General features: G+C 44.6%; 1 protein-coding gene and 1 long non-coding RNA gene across 2 annotated transcripts in view; both read left to right on the forward strand.

Moving 5' to 3' along the window:
- The first annotated feature begins 4,801 nt into the window (after positions 1-4,801).
- LOC144828855 (uncharacterized) lies at positions 4,802-7,040 on the forward strand. The gene is made up of 3 exons (XR_013610543.1): positions 4,802-4,861; positions 5,625-5,685; positions 5,963-7,040. It is a non-coding gene; the product is annotated as an uncharacterized LOC144828855 (long non-coding RNA).
- OSBPL1A (oxysterol binding protein like 1A) overlaps positions 4,808-24,924 on the forward strand; it is a 1,891,697-nt gene continuing 1,871,580 nt past the window's right edge. Inside the window, exon 1 of the mRNA XM_078687412.1 lies at positions 4,808-4,849. The gene's annotated coding sequence lies outside the window, so the exon portion shown is untranslated. The remainder of the gene's footprint in view (positions 4,850-24,924) is intronic.

The following is a 24,924-nucleotide window of genomic DNA, read 5'->3' on the forward strand; positions in this document are numbered from 1 at the left end:
AGTACTCCAAAACCAGCTGCGACTGGTTTCTCCCCCACCCTGCACCTTTAGACAAAGGAATTCACTGTATAAAAAGGGGATGTGTCCCCTTACAAAATGTTCTTGTTTCCAACTCTAATCTACCAGGGGCATGCTGCTGCTGGGGCCCAGGGGAAGGCTTGCCTCCCTGGGCCCTGCCCAGCCCCTGGACTGCTGATGTCCTGGACCCCTGAAGGACTTGTTGCTGGACTCTGGGGCATCCTTGCACTGGGGAGCGCTTTGCCCTTGCTCCTAAATCCCTAAGCGCTTGGTAGCGCTTTATTTCTCCCCTAAGCGCCTGGGAGCGCTTGATTTGTGTTGCTAGCGCTTGGGAGCGCTTTACTGGCTCAGCAGGTGCCCACCCGGCGATTGCCCCGTTTATTTGCCGATTTTGCACCCCAGGCAGGTGCTCACCCCGCCAGGAACCTGGTGCCGTTGTTTTGACCCCCAGCGAGTGCCCACCTCGCTTCTTGATTTAATTCGCGAGGGAGCCCACCCCTCGAAATTCACCACCGCGGCCCGAGCCGCGTTAAGAAAATGGCCGTAACAGGAAGTCAGGCGGCCGGCCGCCTGGAGCGGGGCGGGACTTCCGCTTGCTTCCAGGAAGTCCCGCCCGCTGCCGCACTGCGATTGGCTGCCCGGCCCGGAGAAGAGACTGGCTGGCTTGGAGCCCCGAAGGCTCCACTCACGAAGTTCAGTCCCGAGATGGGGGACCGGGTGAAGACCAAAGCAAAGCGGGCGCCTTGTGAGGGTGGGGCTCCCATGGGGAGAGAGAGCTTCGCCACGCGCTACCGCCGCCGAGGAGAGAGAACCGCAGAGACAGAGCCCCGAAGCGGAAGACCGGAGCAGAGCCAGAGGAACCCTGCGAGCCGGTGAGTGGGGCCCGGTGTTTAGGGTAGAGAGGGCGTCTGGGCACATTGCTGGTGGCCGCCCCCCCCCAGTCTGGGTTCACAAGAAAGGGGGCAGTGTATTTGTGAATAGAGCGGCCCCGGTTGACAGCGGGCTGCTCCCACGGACTTTGGGACCATTTATTGTTTGCAGAGCCCCCGATGCTTGTCCACGATCCTGGGGGCAATTGTTGTTTGAGCCCTGAGAGGCTCCAAAGGAGGCATATCTCTTTTATCTAGAGCCCACGAGGTTCGAAGGGCATACTTTGTTTCCAAGTCCCCAGAGGGGGGACTCCCCCACAGAATTGGGCCATATTTCTTCAGAGCCTGCGAGGCTCAAACAGGGCACATTGTTTACGAGCCCTGAGAGGCTCTTGGGTGCCACATTTGCTCGAGCCCAGAGAGGCTCAGGGGGACATTCTATTTGTTCAGAGCCTGCGAGGCTCCAACGCTGGCCCCATCAGTGTCTACACAGCTGCCCAGCACTTAGTGGGCAGCTGCTACTTTTAGGCCCCCCTGACATTGGGACACAGGGTGTCCTAGCCCTAGAGAGGCCAGTTGGCCTAGGAACTGTCACAGGTAGTAACTATTGTCAGTTTTGCGCAATTGTGTCTTCCTGCACCTCTGAATGTGTTTATGCATTGTGTTTTCCTTCCCTACACCTCTGAATGTTTATGCATCATGTGTAACGTTCCTATGCTTATACCCCTAAATGTATGGTGATACTTAGGTGGTTGTTTTTCTCCTAGTACAGGTGTTGCTAGTGAGGTCCTATTTCCCTGCGTGACATTTTCCTAAGGTGGTTAGGGTTGCGTAAGTGGTACTTACCTGGTACCAGTACTTACTGGTTGTGTGCTAAAGTGATTATTATTCTATGATCTACAATGTGCTATTTCAAACAGTATTTCTAGTTCTGAAAGTGCTGATTCCTGACAGTGGTCCAGGTGGCCCTGTCTTGTACATATCCCCTGTAAATTCACCCGTGCCTGTTGGCACATTGTAAAGTGTGTGTTTTTATCTAATGTGTTTTGGTGTAATACAAAGGCTATTTTCATACATAACTTTATGTGGAGTTTCCTTTGTGGTGGGCCTTGGGTGTTGTTGCTGGGGGTGCGTGCGCAAACACTTAACTCACATTGCCTCCAAGTTTAGCCTTACTGCTCGTGCTACGTTACCAAGGGGGTGAGCAGGGGTTAACTTGGCGTGTAACTCCCTTGCCCTGACGTGGAAGTGGTGGTGTCTGACTGACTTTGGCGCAAGCCCTGGCCAGCCAGGGATGCCATTTCTAACATTGGGTATCTGGTGTCACCAATTTTTTAAGGCTCGAAAGTGCTCTGCCATTCTGTCTCGTAATCTTCTAATGGTGCTCCCAACATCAACTTTTGAACAGGAACATAAAATTACATAAACAACAAAAGTTGTATCACAATTAATAAATGAATTGATCTTGAAATTCCCCATGTTATAGTTAAATTCACTAATTCTCCTGACTGCCCATCTACAAGAACTGCAGTTACCACAGCAAAAAAATCCATGTGGTTGTCGACTCAACCAGTTAGTTCTGTCAGGTCCTTTAGGGTAACTTGGACGTATCATATTAGACAGTGTTGTACCTTTCCTGTACGTTAAACTTGGTCTCTCATTCAAAATAGGAGCAATGTCTACATCGCTTCTCGGTAAATGCCAGTATTTATTAAGTACTCCAAACAGTCTATGACTACCTTCACCAAAGTTAGTCACCAGTCTTGCAATCTTTTTGGTTTCATCCTTAAGGCAAGAACTCTGTTTTGGTTTCAAGGTATCAATTCTATGCAATTTCTTAGCCTGTATCTTGGCATCATTAATGACCTTTTCAGAATAGCCACGGGCTTGAAATCTCATCGATATATCTAACAGATTATCATCAAAATCTTTATCTTCAGAACAATTCCTACGGGCTCTTAGCATTTCTCCATAGGGTATAGAATTGATTTGGCTCGTCGGGTGGCAACCTTTGGCATACAATAATGAGTTACAGCTAGTTTTCTTCAGGTACATCCTACTACAGAGCTTGCCTTCTTTAATAAATAATTCAACATCTAAAAAGACAAGACGTTCCAAACTGTACTCAGTCGTAAATTTCATATTCACCTGATTGGTGTTTAAGTAATCAAAGAATCCCTGTAATTCCTCAACAGTACCCCTCCAGATGAGGAGGCAATCGGCGATGAAACGTCCCCAATAGTAGAGGTGATCAATCCATCTACTTCCTCTTGGGCCCCAGATCACTCTGCCTCAAACCACCCCATAAAGAGGTTGGCAAAGGATGGAGCGAATCTGGAACCCATAGCTGTACCAAGCTTTTGTTTGTACCATTTGTGGTTAAATAGGAAGTAATTATTCTCTAATACCAGTCTGGTCATTTCTAACAGCTGTGGTAACTGCAGTTCTTGTAGATGGGCAGTCAGGAGAATTAGTGAATTGAACTATAACAACATGGGGAATTTCAAGATCAATTCATTTATTAATTGTGATACAACTTTTGTTGTTTATGTATTTTTATGTTACGGTTCAAAAATTTATGTTGGGAGCACCATTAGAAGATTACGAGACAGAATGGCAGAGCACTTTCGAGCCTTAAAAAATGGTGACACCAGATACCCAATAGCAGCACACCTTATACAAACTCAGGATGATCCTCAGAAACATAAATTTAGATATCATGGCATAGATGTGGTTAAAGCGGATAAGAGGGGTGGTGACAGGACCCTACAACTTAGACGTAGGGAATGTATGTGGATCATGAAATTAAGGGCTGTGGAAGTGGGTTTGAATTTGGACTCAGAACTACAGTATTTTCTGGGTCACTAACCTATCTGACTATACATTGTATATAGTTTGAGATTGCTTATATAACTGTTTACTTTCTTGACCCATGTTTGGATTTAGGAGTATAGGATCTGCCTTTCGTCCAGTATCTGCAGAAATACAGATTTTAATTCTTATTTAAGAGACCAGAATGATTGTATTTAGAGTCTGATGGATAACATTCAGCATTAGATATTACATTTGAGATAATCAGTGTTATAGCTGATATTGTTCTTTTCCTCTTTTTCACCTCGTCTTCCTCTCTGAATCTAACTAATGAAGACTTATTTCTTTTTCGATTGTATTCTCTTTATTTTCTTCTTACTAAAACTGATTTGATTTAATTCCCTCCTTTAGTGTCCCCCTTGGAATATGGCTTAGAGTTTATGTCAAAAAAGTAACTAGGATTTAGTAATATGGAGCCTCTTTTAGATAGAATCGGACGTTAGCTCCACGTGGGAGTAACGGTTTACCTAACACTAAGGTTGTGAGTTCGAGACCACTGCGGGCCTGAAGCTGAACATGTTTGGTTGCAAATTGTTTTTCCGTTATTTATAATATTAGTAATAGTGGCAATCTAGATTGCTATCTTTCTAAAAAAAAAAATCTTGTTATCAGAGCATTAGGATACTGACCCATAACAGTGAATTGGGACTTCGTTCGAAACTGTGTTCAGATCTTCTGTCGAGTGACCGACATAGAAAGGGGACAAGATCGTTTGAGATCGGCGTCCTGACACTACTTTGGAATAGTTTTGTATGTTTGGCGCAACACTAATATATTTGAAAGGTTGGATGTTATTATATATTTAGTAATTAGAATATAGGTTCCATTTACTTTATGTCCCTGTGTCTTATATACTGTGAACCACTGTAAGATGGCGCTGATAGTCAGACAGTATTTAAAGGACGATCAATATGGCGACCGTGCTCCACACGAGTTTCTTAAGATATGGATGGATTTCTATACCTAGGTGAGTGTGTTTGACACAAGGGAGGAACCGGATTTGATACCTATTTGCGCATATATTGACAGACTATTTTTGCCTCCTATTTCAGAATACGTACACGCAAGAGGAAGCTATCTTTATCATTGAGGTGAGGCATATGGTGAGTGTTTGCGGTTTTCATATGGTTTGAGTGTGATAACGATTTAGGAGTGTTGACCTAAGGTGCAACGTTTACCCATTTACAGGTATCAGATATTTGAGGATTGAGTGGGTTTGGATAAGGAGGTGAGATATATTTAACTGCACTTATTTCTGCATATATTAATTAGGGTTGTTATTGATCTTTTTAATATTTCAGAGATTCGACTTTTGTTTATATTATATTTTTATATTGGTAGGAGTGATCCAGAATATTGCTGGGTCATGTGGTTTAAATGAGGAAGATTGGACAAAAGATTTCTTGAAAACTTGTTGAATATATAATTAAGGTGAGATATCACACACGAGTATCGTGTGAAAATGCTGATACTTAATACACAGAATATGACTACTAGTAAAAATATGTTTTCTAATTAGACATATTCAGAGGTTCTTTTTCTCGCGTGCAGACTGAGGAGATTACGCACTGATTGAAAATCACTTGTTATACTTTACAAGTGGTGAGTGACCATGAATTATTCGGTACTGTACACTGATCCTATGTGAGGCTTGTATTTAGTCCTGATGTCTCATTTAACTTTGGTGGTTCTAAATTAATTAAATTCATTATTAATGATGATGGTTATAACTGAGAGATATATTTCTTTGGTTTGTCCTTTGCAATATAATGCCATATCTAGGTGGTTGATCCTTTGGGGGGTTATTAGAGGTACATATGATATGTTTCTTGGTTTTATAATTTTTGAATATTCGCACTTTTACAGAGACCAAGCCAGTTTTGTGAATTGGTTGATTGAATCTTATAGACTGTGACCAAAGTTACAGGTGATTATCGTTTTACTTTAGGACTCACCTTCTTGGTGGTAGAGGATGTGCACAATGGTGGCCTTAAGACCTTGGTGGCGCTTCTTACTTTTTTGATCCGTTTCTCCTTCGATCTATTGTAGCTCACCATAATTTTTGGTGTTCTTTATGTAACATCTACTTAATACTTTGAATATTTATACTTGACTATAATGGACTCTTTTTGGATCTCTTTGTTTAGAATGATATTCATGTACATAAATGATTGATATATATCATTTTGATGTTTGGATTGCAGCCTTGAGGAAGTCATTGGCACACACTGGTGCTTGACGAAACACGTGTTGGCTGCGTTGGCTGCATGGGACTGTAGGAATTTCCTTTCAAGAAAATAAAGACGACCCATTTTGGAATTGACTGCGTTTTGAGTAGATTTGACTACTGAAGAACTTGTTATGATTTGGGGCTATCTTTACTACTACTGGATTTGAGAAATGGACTTCAATAATGTGCGATCATCATAAGTGGTCATAGTAAATCAAAACTATCTATAATCCTGTTAATACTGTTTGATCTGATTGTGTACACTATACACTCGAGACTGCCTATATCGAGTATATCATTACTCACCTATTTATGATATTGTGGGGCTCAGGGAGGATCCTCTTTTTAGCAATGCAAGTTAGCCGTGGCGGAAGTATACCCACTGAAACCTTTGTGTAAAATCATGGAGAATATTGAAAAGATGTGTTCTCCAAAACTTTAATCCATGTGGATGCATTTAAGGCCCGCTTCACTTAGCTATATATAAATAATACATTCCTATCACCAAAATAAATGCTCCAATGACTGTTATTCCACAACAATGTAGCTTTGCCCCTTTCACCTTAGAAGAAATGTATGGTTGCAGGTTATAATCTAAAGACCTAAAATATAACTGCACGCAAAGCTCCAACATAGCCTCACATCAGCGTTCCAATACATACTTGATATTAAAAGTACCTTAAACTTTCAACAAATAAAATGTCTTACCAAATACCTATACAATTAAATGTGAACGTGGTACTGCAGTCTTTAAATGTACAAAATAAAGGTCAATGAAATTCTTGAGAATTAATACAAATCAAAGTTAACATTTTGTACATTTCAAGTAGTTTACCTTACCTTAAATCTAAACTTACACCAAAATAAAACCTTTTATTATGAAGAAACATGTCTGACATAAATTTAGCCCTATTGTCTGCTTTGCTTTGTGAATTTTAATTAATAAAAGAGAAGGTGGGGACCTTGTGTTTTGTCCAGCCTTCATTCAAACTAACATTTTTATGCATGCTTCCAATTTGAAACCTAAAACAACTATTTGATCTTTCCTTTGCGGTGGTAAAAAAACCCAAGAGGTAAGTCTTAAACATTACATCTTCTAGATTTCTATGTCTTGAAACGTAAACTAAGCTTTAGAGAACTTTAATAATCATAAAATGTTGCCCAAGCTAACAAAACATTTTTTAAATCAAATTTCATGTTGCCAACAATACAGTCCAAAACACAGATTAAATAAAATGGGAGTGGGGGGCATGTACTATCCATATTAAGGTGTCCAGTAATACAGAGAAAGTGGCAAGGTCAAGGTAGTATTCCAACCCTTATCCTGAAATCCGAGTTTGAATCACTAATTAACAGCCCTAGCTGTTGGTTTAGAAAGAACAATGAAGGGCTTGAGGTTAAAAAAATCAAAAAGGTTAGCTTGAATTTAGTTGCTCTTCGGTTTAGAGCACAGCAAAACGGTGTGTGTAGAGATGCATGTATTTGCATACCTCTACGACTGAAAGTTTTGCGCACAACCAAGTATGTTCAAGAAAGTCCTATCTTGGGAGTCGGAGCAAGTAAAGGACTGATTTTACTCAACATATGCTTGAGTGCTTTATTTTCATACTTAATTATGGTAGTTATTTCTGACTGAGCATGATCTTCCAATTTGTACAAACTAGACAGAAGTTCGTTGCTATATAATATGTGCATTGGATGATAAATGAAATCCCAGATTTATTGACAACTTTGTCCTTTTATCACAGCTGACTGGTAAAAAAACTGGTGTGCCTTGTCTTGGCTGAGGCAGAGAGATTATCTACCTACTGTTGACGACGGAAAGCTTTTTATTCAGAGAAACTAACCTATACACTTATGGTGTTGAATGCTCTTGAATCATAGGTCTCTGACCTGAATAGAGTGAAATTATCACATCCGTAGGCAGTAGCAAGTCCGATGTTTAGCATTGTGCTTGCTGGTGTTGCCTGGATCAATTTAACTTTGAACAAGTTGAAAATGGCGAACTTGGAGGAGGAGCTTGCTGCCGAATGAAGATGGTCGCTTAAGTTCTCGGCTCCGTCGACCTTCTCCTGCGACTGAATATCCTGCTATAAATCCTGCCTTCTCGCCTCACCCCCGTGTGTATGACCCGTTGCTGCCTTTGATGGTGTGATCCCGGAGACTTTACATCCCGGATTGACGGAGCTATCTCGAGTGGAAGTTCTTGGCCTCCCATTGTCCGAAAGCCGGGACCTCGAGTACTGATCTAGCTGGGGGACCCTGACACGGTCCGGTCCATTGTCGTACGGAGCGACCAGCTCCTGGATTGGTGCAGTGCCAGCGGTTCTAATTGCTTTGCGGTGGAGTACTGGCCCTGTGGGTGACCCGGGGGTCCCCTTCTTGGTGCAGCCCGTCCGCCGGGGTGGGGCCCCCGTCCAGAGGACCCCGGTGTCGCTGGTCAGTGTGCCTGCTCCCCCCGCCTGCCCTACTCGCACTTCCTTGATAGAATTGGGTGTCCTGCGGGGCGCTCCGATGTTTGCTGTCGACTATCCTGCGGAGGTGCGGGGTGACGGAGGGCCCTCATTGCGAACCGTTCTGGACGCCATTGGGGATTTGCGCTCCTACGTGGCCGCTCTGTCCCACGAGACGATCGCGGATGACATCGAAACTGCCCGATCGCGCAAAGACTCAGTTCTGTTGGGCCCCCCTACACTGGTCGTTTCTCCCGCTTTGCCCCAGGACCCTGTGGACCGTGGCCCATCCAGTGTCGTAGCCTGGATAACACTATCTGGATTGCAGTGCGCGGCGGAACCCGCCGCCATGGCGCGTCGCCCGCCAACGTTGGCGAGTTCACTTGTGAATATGCCCACATGCCCGTTCCCTACTGACTTGGTTGAAATCGTGACCCGACGGAGGCTGCACGTACTTCTCGACCGTGTGAGCTGTGTGGCAAGGTGGAACCTGAAGTGGTCAGGGACTGGTTGTTTCGGAGCGAGTGTCATGGCGGAGGTGGATTGTGGTGGTTTTTGTTTTTCTGTTGGACTCGCCGCGCGGATTTGTGGACTGGCTGGACTTATGATTTGTCATGTGGGTGGGCTGGTGCGATATGAGGAACCTGGAGTTACCGTTCGTAGAGGTCAAGGGTGAGACTTATGTCCATTTCTTATGCTAGACACTTGTGAAGTACCGGGGTCCACCATTTTTCTTGTATTGGGGGATGGGGCGGGATTAGGCGTTCTCCCTGGCTACTGCCGTTTAGTACTTGCTTGTTGCTGATTGGTCAATGACTAGGGGTTTTACGTCGCGGGGGGGGCGGCTGAGGGACTGTGCAACTCTCCTCCTCCCTTCATTTTCATTTTCCTTTCTTACCTTTTTCTTTTCTCCCTTTTATAGATCTCTTTCTCCTATATTTCGGGTTTTGGTTGCTGGGCGACAGGCACGCTGCTGGGGGGTGGGCCGTAGCCGTCTGCAGAGGTGCAGGGTGGGGGGTTGGGGTTGGGGTGCTTTTTGTTCCGTTTTCTGTTTCTATGGCCCTTTTTGTTTTTTGTTTTCTCTATTTTTTGGTTGCACTTGACTCTCCTTCCTTTTTCTCTTTCTGGGTCTGGGACCAGTATATCGGGTTATTGTTAGGACTTTTGGACGGGGCTGGGACTGTTGTTGTTTGGTTTCTCCTGTCACTGGATTCGTCGGGGGGTGGGGGGGGAGCGTCAGTCGTGAGTACCCAGGGTGGGTCTGCCTGCCTCTACTGATTCCTTATTCCTTATAATTGCTGTCGTTTCTGGCTTTGGACTTGCTTCTCTGCCGGCCCGACGAACGAATTTACCTCAGATCCCGTACCCGGTCCCCTCCCGTTTTCTTTTCTGTCTTCTCTTCTCGTTAATCTACTGCACTGTGTCACGTCTTCATTGCGTATATCCTGGTTTATTTTCAAAAAAGGAAAAATTTAACCCTTTTTATCCTGTATTGTTCTCCTGTGTGTGCCGTATCTGTTTGGTTCTCGATTCTGCTGCCATGCCTCCGGGATGTTTGGCTGATTAGCTGTGTGCACCTTTTCGTAAATAAAGGTTTTTAAAAAAAAAAAAAAAAAAAGAAAATGGCGAACTTGGTGCTTTTACTCTCATCTGTCTATAATGGGGTTGGGACAGTTTATTGCTTTTCCAAGCTGCACATTACTGTTTTTGATAGCATGACATCAAGGTCACTCTTTTACAGTAGAAGATAAGCACTAATACAATAGACCAAAGACACCATGACCAAATAAAGCATTATGAAGCAACTGCAGTCCGAAATCAATGACCACAATGCCCGTGGAAGAAATTGAACAACCAGTCACAAAATGTCCCTCCAGCACCTCACTAGGATCTACAAATGAACCACCAAGAAGGGCAAAAGATTCCACTAATAACGAACCTCCAAGGTCAAGTACCCCCAAAAGAAAGCACACAGGACTCTTAAGAGAATATCACAATCCAGAATACCAGTTGTAAGGAGGATTGAGTATCCCTGTAAATCACACTCCAGGTTTAATCAACTTGGATCCGTAAAGTCTAAACTATGGTGTGCTACCCAAAAAGAATCCACTGGCCTAGGATATGCGAGATTGGAGTTCTTGCATTCTTGGTAATTGATTTTCAAGCTATCAATCATTCAGACAGCTGTTGGTTTCTTCATTTTTTGAAAAGCTTAGTTTTATTGATCATGTTTGTCATTACTCTAATGCAGCGGTTCCCAATCTGTGCGCCGCGGCACCCCAGTGCGCCTTCAAAACCAGCTAGGGGCACCACAGCATTGATGTTTTACACTTGTGAACTTGGAATTGGATTTTCATGCAATTAAAACTGATGCTGAATGACCTCACGTAGACCGAAATAATGAATGCTGGAGTTCACTTAAGTTGTTCATTCTCTTTATCAATCCGTGTCAATGATTTAAAAATGCTTTAAAAGAAACACCTAAAGCGGCCAATCAAGCAGCTGCCCTTGTTTAGGTGGCCTACAAATAGTCTAGTGTCAAAGGGGCAGGCAGATTTTTCAGACTCTACAGTTTGTTACTAATGGGTATGTGATAATATTTAAAGGATTGTATGTTACATACTTGCAGAGAACAGCTTAAAATACAATGTTTGTCTTGCTTTTCGGATTTTCCTTTTGGTTTTGCCAGAAAGTGAAGCACGATTCTGCCTCGAAGATGCCGTTTAAAAGATTCTGTGTATTAACGGTGCCTATGTTCGAACTCGCCAGCAGTGGATGGAAAACTAGACATTAACGATTTGACAATAAATCTTGCTGTTATTCACCCGGCTCCTCCACTAACCGTGCTTGAAAAAATTACTTGTGTATTTGAAACCATTCCTGCGCTGCTGCTGTTAAGAAAGAGAAGAGGGGACTCTCAAATCGCAACATTTACTTTTTTGTTGCAAAATACTTTTTATTAGTGCCAGCTGGAAGGAAAAGGGCCCAGTTGGATGTCAGAATGTTAATGTAGTTCTAAATGTATTATAATGTAATTGATGCTGAGAATGCATTGACCCTGACATTTCCAAGTTACTTTAGACAGCTAATCAACCGTGCTAAGGAAATCACATTCTTCTCATGACCAGAAACTCTTTTGGTTAAGTTAATATCCACTGCTGGGTTTTGTCTGCATAAATGGGCGCGTTTAAGTCCCAGGAGGTATAGTTTGCTGGTGCCCCATGTAAACATTTCTATACCTGCTGAAGTGCGTCTATAGCCATCACTTCGCACCTGCCACTACTTTCTTCAAGAACAGCAAGAAGGGGCCCATTTATTAAAGACTTGAACTGTGTGAATACAGCTTTTTAGGCGTTTTTGTGTTTTGTGTGTTTGGGATGTTCAATGCCATGTGTGCTTTCCTTTTGGCATAGACACCAATGGGTGTAATTTTTTAGACAAATCTATTTGCCATCTATTATTTTAGGACCTTTTGACCATGCTTTTGTGATAGAGAGATATTCAGTTGCTTTTAAATAGTATTTTCCCAAATATCTGATTATAATACCTTCTTCGGCTTCATCCCAATTATCCTGAGGCTATGCTTACATCAGATCCTTCCTCCCCTCCCCCCCCCCCACCCTCTCATAAAATCAAACGTAGTGGGGAGCCGTGGCCAACGGCCAATAGGACAAGGGAGCCACAGGTCGAAAAAGTTTGGGAACCACTGCTCTTATGTATTAAGCATCTGCCCGTTTTTTGTGCAACTTTTGTAACTCAAGTGCGTTCCTGATTTGAGAGACTTCCCTCTTCGAGGGAATACGTTTGTACAAGTGAAATACACTTACGTTTGTAACCCATAGGTACAGACATCAGACAGACGTGTGATGTGTTCGGTAGTGGGCGTTGCCTAAATGATTAATAACTTTAGCAATCCTTGACGTAGTGTTTGGAAAATCACATTTAAATAATGTTTAGAGTTTAGGGCAATCTTCCCCGAACAGGCGGTGAACATGCAAACTTTCTTCTACTTGAAGACAGAATGCAGTGCTTACCAGAATACACCATCACAAAAATTCCCTCACTCCCAAGCATTTTCTGACCGTGTTCAAGCTCATATCCTGGAACAGGATTTATTCCTCAGGCAAGCAGACCTTTGTCTCTTCCCAACAGGAAACCACCTTTACATCGCAGTCTTACCACGCAATACCTTTACCACCCATCCATTACCACGCTTGCCTTTGCAACGAAAATGTAAGTATTTCGCAGGTACACACTCGCACACTCGCACAATCATACACTCACACACCCACCCACACACCCACACACCCACCCACTCACACACCCACCCACCCACTCACACACACACCCACCCACCCACCCACTCACACACCCACCCACACACCCACCCACACACCCACCCACCCACTCACACACCCACCCACTCACACACCCACCCACTCACACACCCACCCACTCACACACCCACCCACACACCCACCCACCCACCCACTCACACACCCACCCACCCACTCACACACCCACCCACTCACACACCCACCCACTCACACACCCACCCACCCACTCACACACCCACCCACTCACACACCCACCCACTCACACACCCACCCACTCACACACACCCACCCACTCACACACACACACACACCCACCCACTCACCCACCCACCCACTCACACACCCACCCACTCACACACCCACCCACTCACACACCCACCCACCCACTCACACACCCACCCACCCACTCACACACCCACCCACCCACTCACACACCCACCCACCCACTCGCACACCCACCCACTCACACACCCACCCACTCACACACCCACCCACTCACACACCCACCCACTCACACACCCACCCACTCACACACCCACCCACTCACACACCCACCCACTCACACACCCACCCACCCACTCACACACCCACCCACTCACACACCCACCCACTCACACACCCACCCACTCACACACCCACCCACTCACACACCCACCCACTCACACACCCACCCACTCACACACACACCCACCCACTCACACACACACCCACCCACTCACACACCCACCCACTCACACACCCACCCACTCACCCACCCACCCACCCACTCACCCACCCACCCACTCACACACCCACCCACTCACACACCCACCCACTCACACACCCACCCACCCACTCACACACCCACCCACCCACTCACACACCCACCCACCCACTCACACACCCACCCACCCACTCGCACACCCACCCACTCGCACACCCACCCACTCACACACCCACCCACTCACACACCCACCCACTCACACACCCACCCACTCACACACCCACCCACTCACACACCCACCCACTCACACACCCACCCACCCACTCACACACCCACCCACTCACACACCCACCCACTCACACACCCACCCACTCACACACCCACCCACTCACACACCCACCCACTCACACACCCACCCACTCACACACCCACCCACTCTCTCACACACACACACACTCACTCACACATTTTTTCTTTCTCAAAACGAAATTATAGCACTTGAAAAATACATTCAAGTAGGAAGAGTCCCAGGATGTCTGCATATCTTTACATTGCCTCAACCTTCCTGACACCGAGCCAGAAATGCTTGTGGAATGGGGGGGAAAGCAACATGTAATGTTCAAAGAATATGATTCTCATAAAATATGTAAAGATGGATGTTGATGGCCTATTAAAATGAATAAGAAAATTGAAAAACAAAATTCAAACACTTGCACAAAAAGAAGAAATTGATAATTTGAGAAAAAATATGGAAAAGAAGTTGGATAAACAATACGCTGAAATAAAGGTGCTTAAACAGAAACTCAGATTAAAAAGATTACAATTAGGGTACTTTTGCAAAACGATTTGACCATTTTAAAAATACAATATTCATCGGGTGAAAAGGTGAGGCTTTCACCACCAAATAAGGAAATAAGTGACTCAAACACTGATATTAATGAAGGTAAAGTACATCAGAGGAAAGCGTTAAAACGACTTATTTAGAGGTAATGCAACTCTTGTACATCGGACAAAGAACATTGAAAGGAAAAGGCCGAGGACATGGTCTTGAAAGACTCCAACAAACCAACAAATCAAAACACACCAGTAAATCAGAAGAGGTTTTAGGAAAAAGATATACCCCCTCCGCAGCCAAAAAAAACACAAGTATAGTCACCGACAAAGATGAGAATTTAGTAGTGAACTTATCTGACCATGAACTGACACAAGATGAGATGAAGTTGCTTCAAGCCGCAGGACTATCATTCTGCGTCTTTGAAGGTAAGTGTGAGTAAAACGTTTACAATGATCTGTGGGGCAAGACAGGCCAAACAGCCCTCTCATTTTATTAATAAAACTAAGTTTCTGGCATTCACATCCTTTTCTTATTAAGGAAATCTATTTGATGATCAATACAAGTGGACATCTCTGCTAACAAACAGGGCTACCCTCTTTGAGAAATCTATTAATGGCTTGCAAGGTTTTTGCGGAACATTGGGGTGAATACCATTGAAAGAGATCTTTGAGATCTATGCCAGTATATGTGTAGCAGTTTTTGGGGCCTGATTAATGTAAACACCCTACAGCAAGTGGAAAATTACTTTCTGAATAATTTTCTGGCGGTCCCACATTGATGCGCTAATGCCATCTGTCATGCCTACAAGCGTATTCCTTACTTTATTTATCTCGCCTCTTTTTAAAAATATTTTTTTAAATATTTTTATTAGCTTTTTTCAAAGTGCATGAACATAACAAGCATGTCACATTAATCCGTTCTCCATACCCTGCCCCCCATCCACCTTCCTCCCTCCACCCACTTGCCCAAAGTCTCACCAGTATTCCTACACATTGATAACCTGATGCCTCACCTGTCTCTATATTACACACATTAGTAAGGGAACTCCCCGCTTGTAACTAGGATAACAGAGTGACCTCCCTCCCCTCTCATCGCAGTCCCCCATCCATTCCATGATATCGTCTCCATTTCCCCCATATTTTAGTAAACTTCTTGGGACACCCCCTGGCCTTGTAGGTGACCCTCTCCGCAGCCATGTACATGTCCATGCTCCTCCCCATCTCCATTCATCTAGCTTGGGAGGTGTGGGAGCACTCCATCCCCGGGCCACATCCCTCTTAACCACCACCAGAGCCAGTGTCACAAATATCAGAAGTGGGCCCGTCAGATCCACATCGGTTGTTATGCCCAAAAGAACTAGTTTAGGCTCCGCTGGGAGAGGCGTCTCCAGTATCTGACTTAATTCTCTTAAGATCTTAGCCCAGTACTCCTGGATTACACAACATTCCCAAATAGTATGATAAGTCTCCCTTCACATGTCCACATCTCAAACACTTTGTATCACTGGTGCGCCCCATTCTGTGCAATTGCTGTCTATCGTAATCGCTCCTATGCAGAATTTTATATTGTATAAGCCTAAGGCAGGACGTTATTGCGACCTCCCTGGGATGCATCAGGGCTGTTTCCCAGTCGAGGGTGTCCATCTCTCCCAGATTTAGTTCCCATGCTTCTCTCAATTTTACCAGTCTATCGGGCATATTGTTAATCAAACTTTTATAGGTCAGAGAGACTAATTTACTGGGGACGTGCTCCTGCAGTAGACGACCCTCAAGCGGGTGACTATTTTCAGGCATGCGCATTGTGCAATTAAAAGTGCGGGTGTTGCCTGACCAGTGAGGTGTTGGTGAGGCATCCGAGGATCGGACCGTGCGGCGCCGGCCATAATTTAATTATTACAAGCAGGGGCCTGGTTAGCCTTGCCCTGTCTTCTGCTGGACTGCTGCCCGCATGCACCTGCCTGCCACTTAAGCTGCAGGCTAGGCCTCAGGTGAGTGTTTGACTGAGGCAGGAGTGGTCCGACTCCGAGGCGAGCATCCGAGGCTGTGGGGTGAGATCTGGGATGAGATCGTAATCTGGGAATCATGGAGCTCTGCGGCGGGATTAAAATTAAATATAGGCCCGGTAGGTTATGCGGGAGACGATTACACCAGTTTGTGAGAGGATTAGCTCATTGGATTTTGCACTCCGAGAGTTTCTCATAACCGTCTGGTGCTCTCAAATGAGACCTGCACGCTCAAGGAGCCACTGGGATGCTCGTAAATGTTTACAATTCGAATTACCTTTTTAATATTGACAAAAGGTGATAACCTGAGGTACTTGGTCTGATATCATTTGTCCTCCCACCACTCCTTGGAGGGGCTACAGATATTGCTGTGCAGGGCTCATGTTTACTTGCCAAGGCATGGAGGTGCAGCCATAGAGACAGTGGCCTGTGTGCTCCAACACCCACACTTTCTTTGCCAATGAGATTAAAGGGAGGGCTTGCAATATCTTCCCTGAGGTCCTGATATGGAAAAGTTTATGGCGTGGGAGCTTATTACATTTTAAGAGAAATTGTAGCTTTGGTAGCAGATGAGCTGTGAGTGGGGGGGATGCCCAGGAGGGAGCTTTTTGGGGGTTTGGGGCACCTTTACGAGCTAGTACACTGCAGCAAAGGTGCCAAAGATTGTGCAGAGATTTTTTTAAACCATGGGCAAAGTGGGCTGGGGCCCTTGATAGGTCCAGTTCTGTTCTGCAGAGATTCTTGCTCTGGTTGATTTAAATACGTTTTCCTTTAATTTATCTTTAATGTGGATGATATGTGAGTCTATTACAGACTATTTGCAGAGAAATCTGTTTATGCTTCAAGCAACATGCATTAAAAAAAATCCTTTTAGATCAAAACAGGACCTCACATGAGACGGTGTAACAGATTATTTGCAGTAATGTTAGTGAGCTGCTGTTTGTTACAATATTGAAATCACATGCCACTATCCTTGCATACTAGATGTAAACACATTTAAAATGTAGACCAGTGTATCTGTGCACTGTCAGTGACCTGGCCAAAGAGGGCATGAAAGAGCTGAAATAGTATCATATATTGAAAGCTGTTCTGAACAGAGGACCCCAAAATACGTTTGACTCAGGTCCCCCAAAATCCTTAAAATGTCAGTGGCAACGTAATCCATGAAAGGCAAAATAAATATTCTGTTACTTAACTGCTTCAGGCTCAGAGGCAACAGCTAACAGTATGTCCTTGACAGTTCGTGCCATGGAAATTCCTAGCCAATCAAAATGTCATAGAATTATCCATGTGCACCTCTTCATAGCACATGTAACCTGAAATAATGCTTACTGTTAGTCCACCTGCACTGGCTCCTACAAACTACACAGCTTAATATAGGGGCGTTTACATCGTAACCAATTTCTTAACATTCCGGCACCCCTTGAAAATTCACCTTTCCAAATTGTCCTTTTCTATTGGCCTAAATACCTCATATTACATCAGTTGCTTATGTTGAATTACTGCTTAATTCCATTTTACATAGACTTTGCTACTAAATATTATTTAATTTATTGTATTTTTTATTTAATATTCCGTTTTAATACTTTAATGCTCTTTTAGTTTTTGACTGGCTGTATATATTTTTGTTTTGGACAAGTGCACACTGCCCAGTCATCCTTCAGACTTGGAAAAGTATTTTGTTTTACAATTTTGTTAAGTTTCTTAAAAACACATAGCCTTGAAACGATCGTGTGGGATACAGAAACAGTAAGCATGGAAGCTTATTTTATTTGGTAGTGCAATCAAAGTACGACTTTGTTATTTGTTAAATATACATTAGATATTTGGACTGGCATCTGTAATTTTGAAAAATGATGATTCTGCTGAAGGCACAAAGAATTGTTTAAGCCTTCGCGCACTACTTCCATTGCTACAACTCCTGCTGATATACGAGGCCGAGCACAAAAAACACTACTCCTTTCTATTCTTGGCAGTTCCATTACACTTGAAGTCCTCCCTGAAGTCAAGTTGGCCTTTTCTATTTTCCTTTACAAGAACAAACGAAAGGTTAAGACAGCTAACACCTACTTTTGGCACAGATTTTTACTACATTTGCAGCATCTGTCTTTTTCAGGTGTGGGTACAGAAAATCATGGAAGGAATAGTGGGGGATCATAATATCATGGCCAAATATCAACATTTAAGTATGTATAGATTTTCTATACCTAACTCCACATCTACGTACCTTGAAGATATGGAGTCAAGGTACGTACGTGTGAATTTAATGATAGTATATCTATACCTTTGTGCCCCTACCTCTTGGATATCTTGGTTTTCAATATTTTAGTGGTGATATTGTGATCACTCAATATCTCTTCTGCTATATTCCAGACTACAGCCCTTTTTTTCCATCCATCTTCCATCAAAATAACATGCACGTTTTAGGTAGCAAAGGTTCTTACAAATATTTATAATTTTTCATATTGTTCTGATTGTGTGAGTGTTTCAAACATTTATAGTAGCCTCTTCCTGAATCATCCACTTGGAAACTTATTTTCTCAATTTTTAGTTAAGTTCAACCTTCACCAACAGACAGATTTTCCAGAATTCTGAAAATTCAGTAATTCTCGATTCTATGAATATTTTTGTTTCGGCTTCCATTTTCATTACAAATGCATTGATAAAAAATAAATCTTAACTTTCAGTTCACAAACCAGACCTCTTGGAAGTCACAAATGTAAGATATCTTATGTCTGGTATGAAAAACACAAATTTATAGATCAATCAGTGGCATAACAATAAACCTGCAGGGTGGGCGCGAGTTTCAGGGGGCCCCTCCAGCACTGCTCACTGGTGGTCCGTGACTGGTCTGGAGCGTGGGGGCCCCCTTTGTGAACTTTGCAGGGGGGCCCCCTCAAGTTTAGTTACGCCACTGCGTAGATGTAATGCAAGCAGGTGCGTTGCGCCATCGTTCCTCTCTCCAGTCTATACGTGGGGTGATGAGTGTTCTGCCCAATAGTACGCTTCAATATTTGGTACTGATTCCTCTGCAATGTCTCTATGGCTATCTTGGATTGCTTCCCCAGCCAAAGCAAAGACCGGAGTTCGGCGTTTATATCTTTAAAAAATCTGTCGGGGGAGGGGGGAAATATTCATTCTGTAAGGCATAAAGAAACCGCGGTAGCGTTATCATTTTGAACATTGCAGCACAGCCTAAAATCGTGAGGGGGAGTGTCTTCCATCTAGCTGCGTCATTAACGAAATTTGTGAGTACTCGCTGAATGTTTCTCTGCTAGATCGTTTTATCCTTTGTCACGTATATCCCCAGATATGTAAACCCTTCATCTGTGACCCGAAGAGCGCCGGGTAAATGGGGCCAAACTTCCCCCTCTCTAGGGCTATACAAAATTGACTTGTGCCAGTTTATTGTGTACCCTGAATAGGAGCCATATCGGCCCAGTAGGGTAAATAGCAGTGGAATCGAAGCGGTTGGGTGGGTAACATACTGGAGGATGTCATCCGCGTATAGCGAAATCTTTTCCTCTGATGTATCCGCCTGCTTGATTTTAAACACTCTTATTCCTTCTTCCTGTCTTATTTTACATGCCACTATCTCTATGGTAAAGGCGAACAAAAGGGGAGAGAGGGGGCACCCCTGCTGGGTCCCCCTCCTTATAGGGAAGTCCGCAGACTGCACCCCATTGACCCTCACTCTAGCTCTCGGGTCTGCATATAGACGGTTCACCCATTTCCTGAGCTTTCGGACCAAACCCAAACTTGATCAATACTCTCTCCAGGAAGGGCCTTCGTACTGCGTCATATGTTTTTTCCGCGTCCAGAGGCAGGAACATGTGGGGCTCCTGTCTGCCACGTACCTCCATCAGCCAGTTATGGGTCCTCCTAAAATTTAGCCTAGTGGCCCTGTCCGGCAGGAAGCCTGTCTGGTCCAAGTGGACCAGATCCGGGATCACCCGTCTTAGCCGAAGCGCCAAAATCGTCGCCAGGAGTTTAACTTCCACGTTCAGGAGTGAGATGGGGCGATAGAATGCGCAGTCCTCAGGGGGTTTCCCCTGCTTGTGGATGGGAGTAATGGTGGCCATACGAAGGTCCTGCGGTAGAATGCCCTCATGGACCGCCCCAGCAAACAGGGCCAGTAGGTGGCCACTGAGTAAATCTGCCGTTTTTTTAAAGAATTCCGCAGGGAATCCGTTTGGACCTGGGGATTTCCCCGGACGCAGCCTAGCTAAGGCCTCTCTGAGCTCCGTGCTCGTTATCTCCCTTTCCAGGCTTATCTGATCCTCCTCAGTCAAAACTGGGGTTTCAATGCTGTCTAGGTACAGCGTTATATCTGCTGTCGTTCCCAGGTCCCTGGCCTTGTAAAAATGTCGTAATATTCGGCGAATGCTTGAACTATTTGGGCATCCGTCCTCCTAAGTCGTCCCTGTCTATCCATCACTTGTTCCACCCAACGCGCATCTTGCTCTCTGCGGCTCAGACACGCCAGGAGCTTCCCAGACTTATCCCCTATGTCGTAGAGTCTGTGGAGAGTAGCCTGCGCTTGAACTTTAGCTTCCCCCGTCACTAGAGCCCTATACTGTTGCTGTGTATCCAGTAAAACCCTAAGAGTCTGCGCGTTGCGGTCAACCACCTATCGTCGCTCCAGCTCCAGGATACGAGTCTCTAAAGCTTGCAGTTCAGTCTGTGTTTTCCTTTTTCCCCATGTTATCCTGTTATCCTGTTCTGCGCTCTATCGCGCAGGACCGCCTTAAAAGCTTCCATAAAATCACCCCCGATTGGACCGATCCTACATTTTCGGCGAAATATACCTTTGCAACAGCCCTAAGTCCCCGTAACAGATCCTTGTTCTGAAGATCCCATCCTCTGCCCCCAGCCTCGCGTCTCCTCCCAATTGTCACCAGAAGAGGCGAGCGGTCCGAAATTCCCCGCGCATGATACTCTGCCACATCCATAACGCTAAGGGCATGACAGGGAAGGAAGACATAATCCGGCCTGGAGTATACCCTTTGGGCACCCGAGAAATATGAATACGTTTTGACGTCCGGTGTAGCCACCGCCAGACATCCGCCAGTCAAAGTGTGTCGATCGTCCTTTCCAGCAGGGTCACAACTTGGTCATGAGACCGGTCCCTAGACCTGTCTAATGCAGAGGCTATGACCTCATTGAAGTCCCCACCCACCACGTGTAGTGTGTCTGGTATGTTCAGTAGGATATCAGCCATACCATTCAGGGTTCTATCTTGTAGTTTGGGTGGTGCGTATATGGAAATGATAGTGTTCTTCTGGCGTCCCCACGTACCCGTTAATCCCACATACGTCCCCTGAGGGTCTGTCCAAGTCTGCGTTGCTACAAAGGGAGGGGATTTCTTAATCAGGATCGCAACCCCTCTGAAGCCTGACATATACCCAGCATGTGCCAGAACCTTAAATGACCCTCTTTCCAGGAACCCACATCGTGTACCCGGGTCTCCTGCAGCAGGACTATATCTGGATCTACCCTCTTCACGTAGGACATGACCAACCCCTCTTTATCTTGTTACCCAGGCCGTTCACGTTCCATGTTGGGATCTTGACACGGCTACTGACATGTGCGACCGTCTGGGGGCTACCCATCACTGTAGGGGACCTCATTCCTAAAGCACTTGTAGAATAGCAGGTGTCGGCTGACTGTTCTCTTCAGTGACATGCCTTAAAAACTTAACTGCAACTCCCTGCTAACTCCCACCCAATCCATCCCCCCACTCCCCTTCCCGGAAACAATTTAAATCTCCCCCCTTCCCACCTCCCTCTCCCCACCTCCCTCTCCCCTGCGGACCCATCTCCAGCCAACAGACAGCGAATGAGATTTTCGGGTGAAGGAGGTCTGTCGCCCACCCAATCACAACCCCTCAAAATACGAAAAGCCCGCTCTAAACCTTCAGGAGTAACATGTGATGGAATAAACAAGAGCAAGCAATAACAATCGAAGAGTTAGACTAGAAAAACACAACAAACAGGAAGTGGTGTCCAACTTGCGTGCTCCGTGAAAACATACCCAGTACTTTGTCTACTAGGTTGGTCCCTTCTTGACGAAATAGAGAAAGATTTCTTTTACAGTTTGGGAGGTATGAGAAGAAGTGAGTTGGAGATTTTCAGAGTTCTGGCTCTTCCTGCTTTCGAAAGTCTGTTATCTAGATAGTTGGGGTTGTGTATGAAGGGCTTGGTTGGTGATGCAAGCAGTCTTGTAAAAACATCTTCCTTCGATGGGAAGCCAATTGAGGGTCTTGAGGGCCAGTTGATGTGCTTAAACCATAAAAAACCTGTTAGGGGCTTGGGCCGCTGTGCTGAGAACTGTTCTTCAGGAGCAAGGCAAATAGTCTGAGTGCTGTGAAGATGGCATTCCCATAATCCAGTTTCAAGAGGACTAGAGATTGCACTATCATCTTAAAATCATTGGGGGGAATGAATGGTTTGATGTTTTTTTAGGTGTTAGCACTTCTTTGGCTGAGCTTTTGATGTGGTCTTTCATTGACCTGTTTTTTTTCCAGGGTGATGCCTAAGGACTTTACGGAGTTGTACAATGTGAGAGAACAATTTAGGGCATCCAAGTTCTTGAGCCAGTCTTGGATTGGAAAAGGGTTATTTTTAGGGGGGAAAAGTAGTAGTTCACTTTTGTTGGGGTTCAGCTTTAAGTGGTTGGTTTTAAGCCAAGTTTGTATCTTGATTAGGGTGGCGTTTATCTGTAGGATTTCACTGGGTGATTTGATTTTGTAGTAGAGTTGAGTGTCATCAGCATATAGATGATATTTGACCCCTGCTTGGTACAGGATAACAGAAAGGGGTGCCATGAAGAGATTGAAATGGGATGAGGAGAGAATTGAGCCTTGGGGTACACCGTGAGTAACTAGTGTTTGTTTTCAAGAGAAAGTTGTTGATTTTAATTTGTTGTGAGCGGTTTTGCAGGAAAGATGTGAAGCATTTTAGGACTGTGCCATTGATAACAGTGAGGTTCTTGAGGTTCTTGAGTGTCTTGTGTAATGCTGGGTGATTAAAGTACCAAAAGTCGCAGATAAGTTAAGTAGGATAAGTAGGCATATGTCACCTACATCGAAGGATCTGTGGATGTCATTCGAGATATTGAGCATAGCAGTTTCTGTGCTACAGCCTTTCCTGAATCTTGATTGACAGGTGTCATGGAGATAGTTGGATTTGTCTATAAATTGGTTTAGTTGTTGTAGGATGCACTTCTTTATTGTTTTGGCTAGGAACGGGAGATTGGTTATAGATCTGTGGTCATTGAGGTCATTAGGGTCAGCCTCTGTTTTTTTGAGTATGGGATGTGATATGTGATGTGGCGTTGTTAGAGGGAGTCTGGTACACAGCCTGAGGAGAGAGATGTGTTGAAGATTTTTGTCCAGAATGGAGCAATGATATGGTTGATGTTTTGTACTATTGTGGATTGGAGGGGATCAGTAGTGTGGGAAGTGGGCTTCAAGTTCCCAGTTATATTGAAGACTTTATTTTCTGTCATGGGTTTGAAGTCGGAACAATTAGCGTCGTTTTTTAGTTGAGTGAGATCATAGTTGACATTAGGTTTTTTTGGGGGCCCTTCGTCATTAGTTAAATTTGCAGGGGGTGCTCCAGTGAAGGCATGTGAGTCAGAGGGGAGGTTTGGTAGGGATTTCATATTTGTGACTTGGATGAGGGATTGCTCGATTTTTGTGACTTTATCAGTGAAGAAGCTGGCAGTTTCTTCACAGCGTTCATTGGTGGCTGTTTTTTCGTTTGGGGAAGTGAGGGTAGTTTGTTGTTTAATGATTTTGAAGAGTTCCAACGTCTGTTCTTAGCACAGTCAAGTTGGTTGCAAAAAAAGTGTCTTTTTCTCTAAAGATTTGCTTCTTATAGGAAAGCCAAGCAGTTCTTAGGAATAAAGGGTGCACTGTCGAGGGGTTCTGTCTCCATATCCTTTCTGACTGTCTAAGTTGTCTACTCTTGTTGTTAAGATCGGAGTTGAACCAGGATTTAGATTAGATTGTTCTCATTTGTTTTAGTTTGAGCAGTGCCACTTGGTCAAGAACATCAGTCTTCACTGTTTTATAGTGGGCGGTGAGGTCATCAACGGTGTGAGTGAGCGGTTGATGCTGTATGTTGGTATGGACCCTGGATTCCAATTATGTTAATGAGATTTGTTTGATGTTCCTTGCCCAGTTTGTAGGTATGTATGTTGTGGCTGGGTGGGATCTGTGGTGGGTTTCGATATTAAACAGTATGAGATGGTGGTCTGACCAGTCAATGGGTGAAATGGATCGAAGTGAGACAAGCTCATTTTTGGTGATAATCGCATCTAGAGTTGAACCTTTAATATGGGTTGGTTTGTTGCAGAGTTGTTTTAGGTCGTTTATTTCAAGAAGGTTTGCAAGGTTACAGACTGTGGTGTCATCTGAGTTGTTCGAGGGAATAGCGAAGTAACCCAAGAACACGTCATTCGAATCAGTTGGGGAGAATTGTGTTACTAGGTCAGTTATTTTTTCTGAGAAGAGGGTGCTATCACCATTTGGGTGGTAGATGTTGTGAAGTTTGATTGGAGAAGAGCCTTTGGCTGTAAGTTCTACACAGAGGTATTCAAAA

Source organism: Lissotriton helveticus, chromosome 4_1 (genome assembly GCF_964261635.1).
Source record: "Lissotriton helveticus chromosome 4_1, aLisHel1.1, whole genome shotgun sequence".
In the NCBI taxonomy this organism is placed as follows: Eukaryota; Metazoa; Chordata; class Amphibia; order Caudata; family Salamandridae; genus Lissotriton; species Lissotriton helveticus.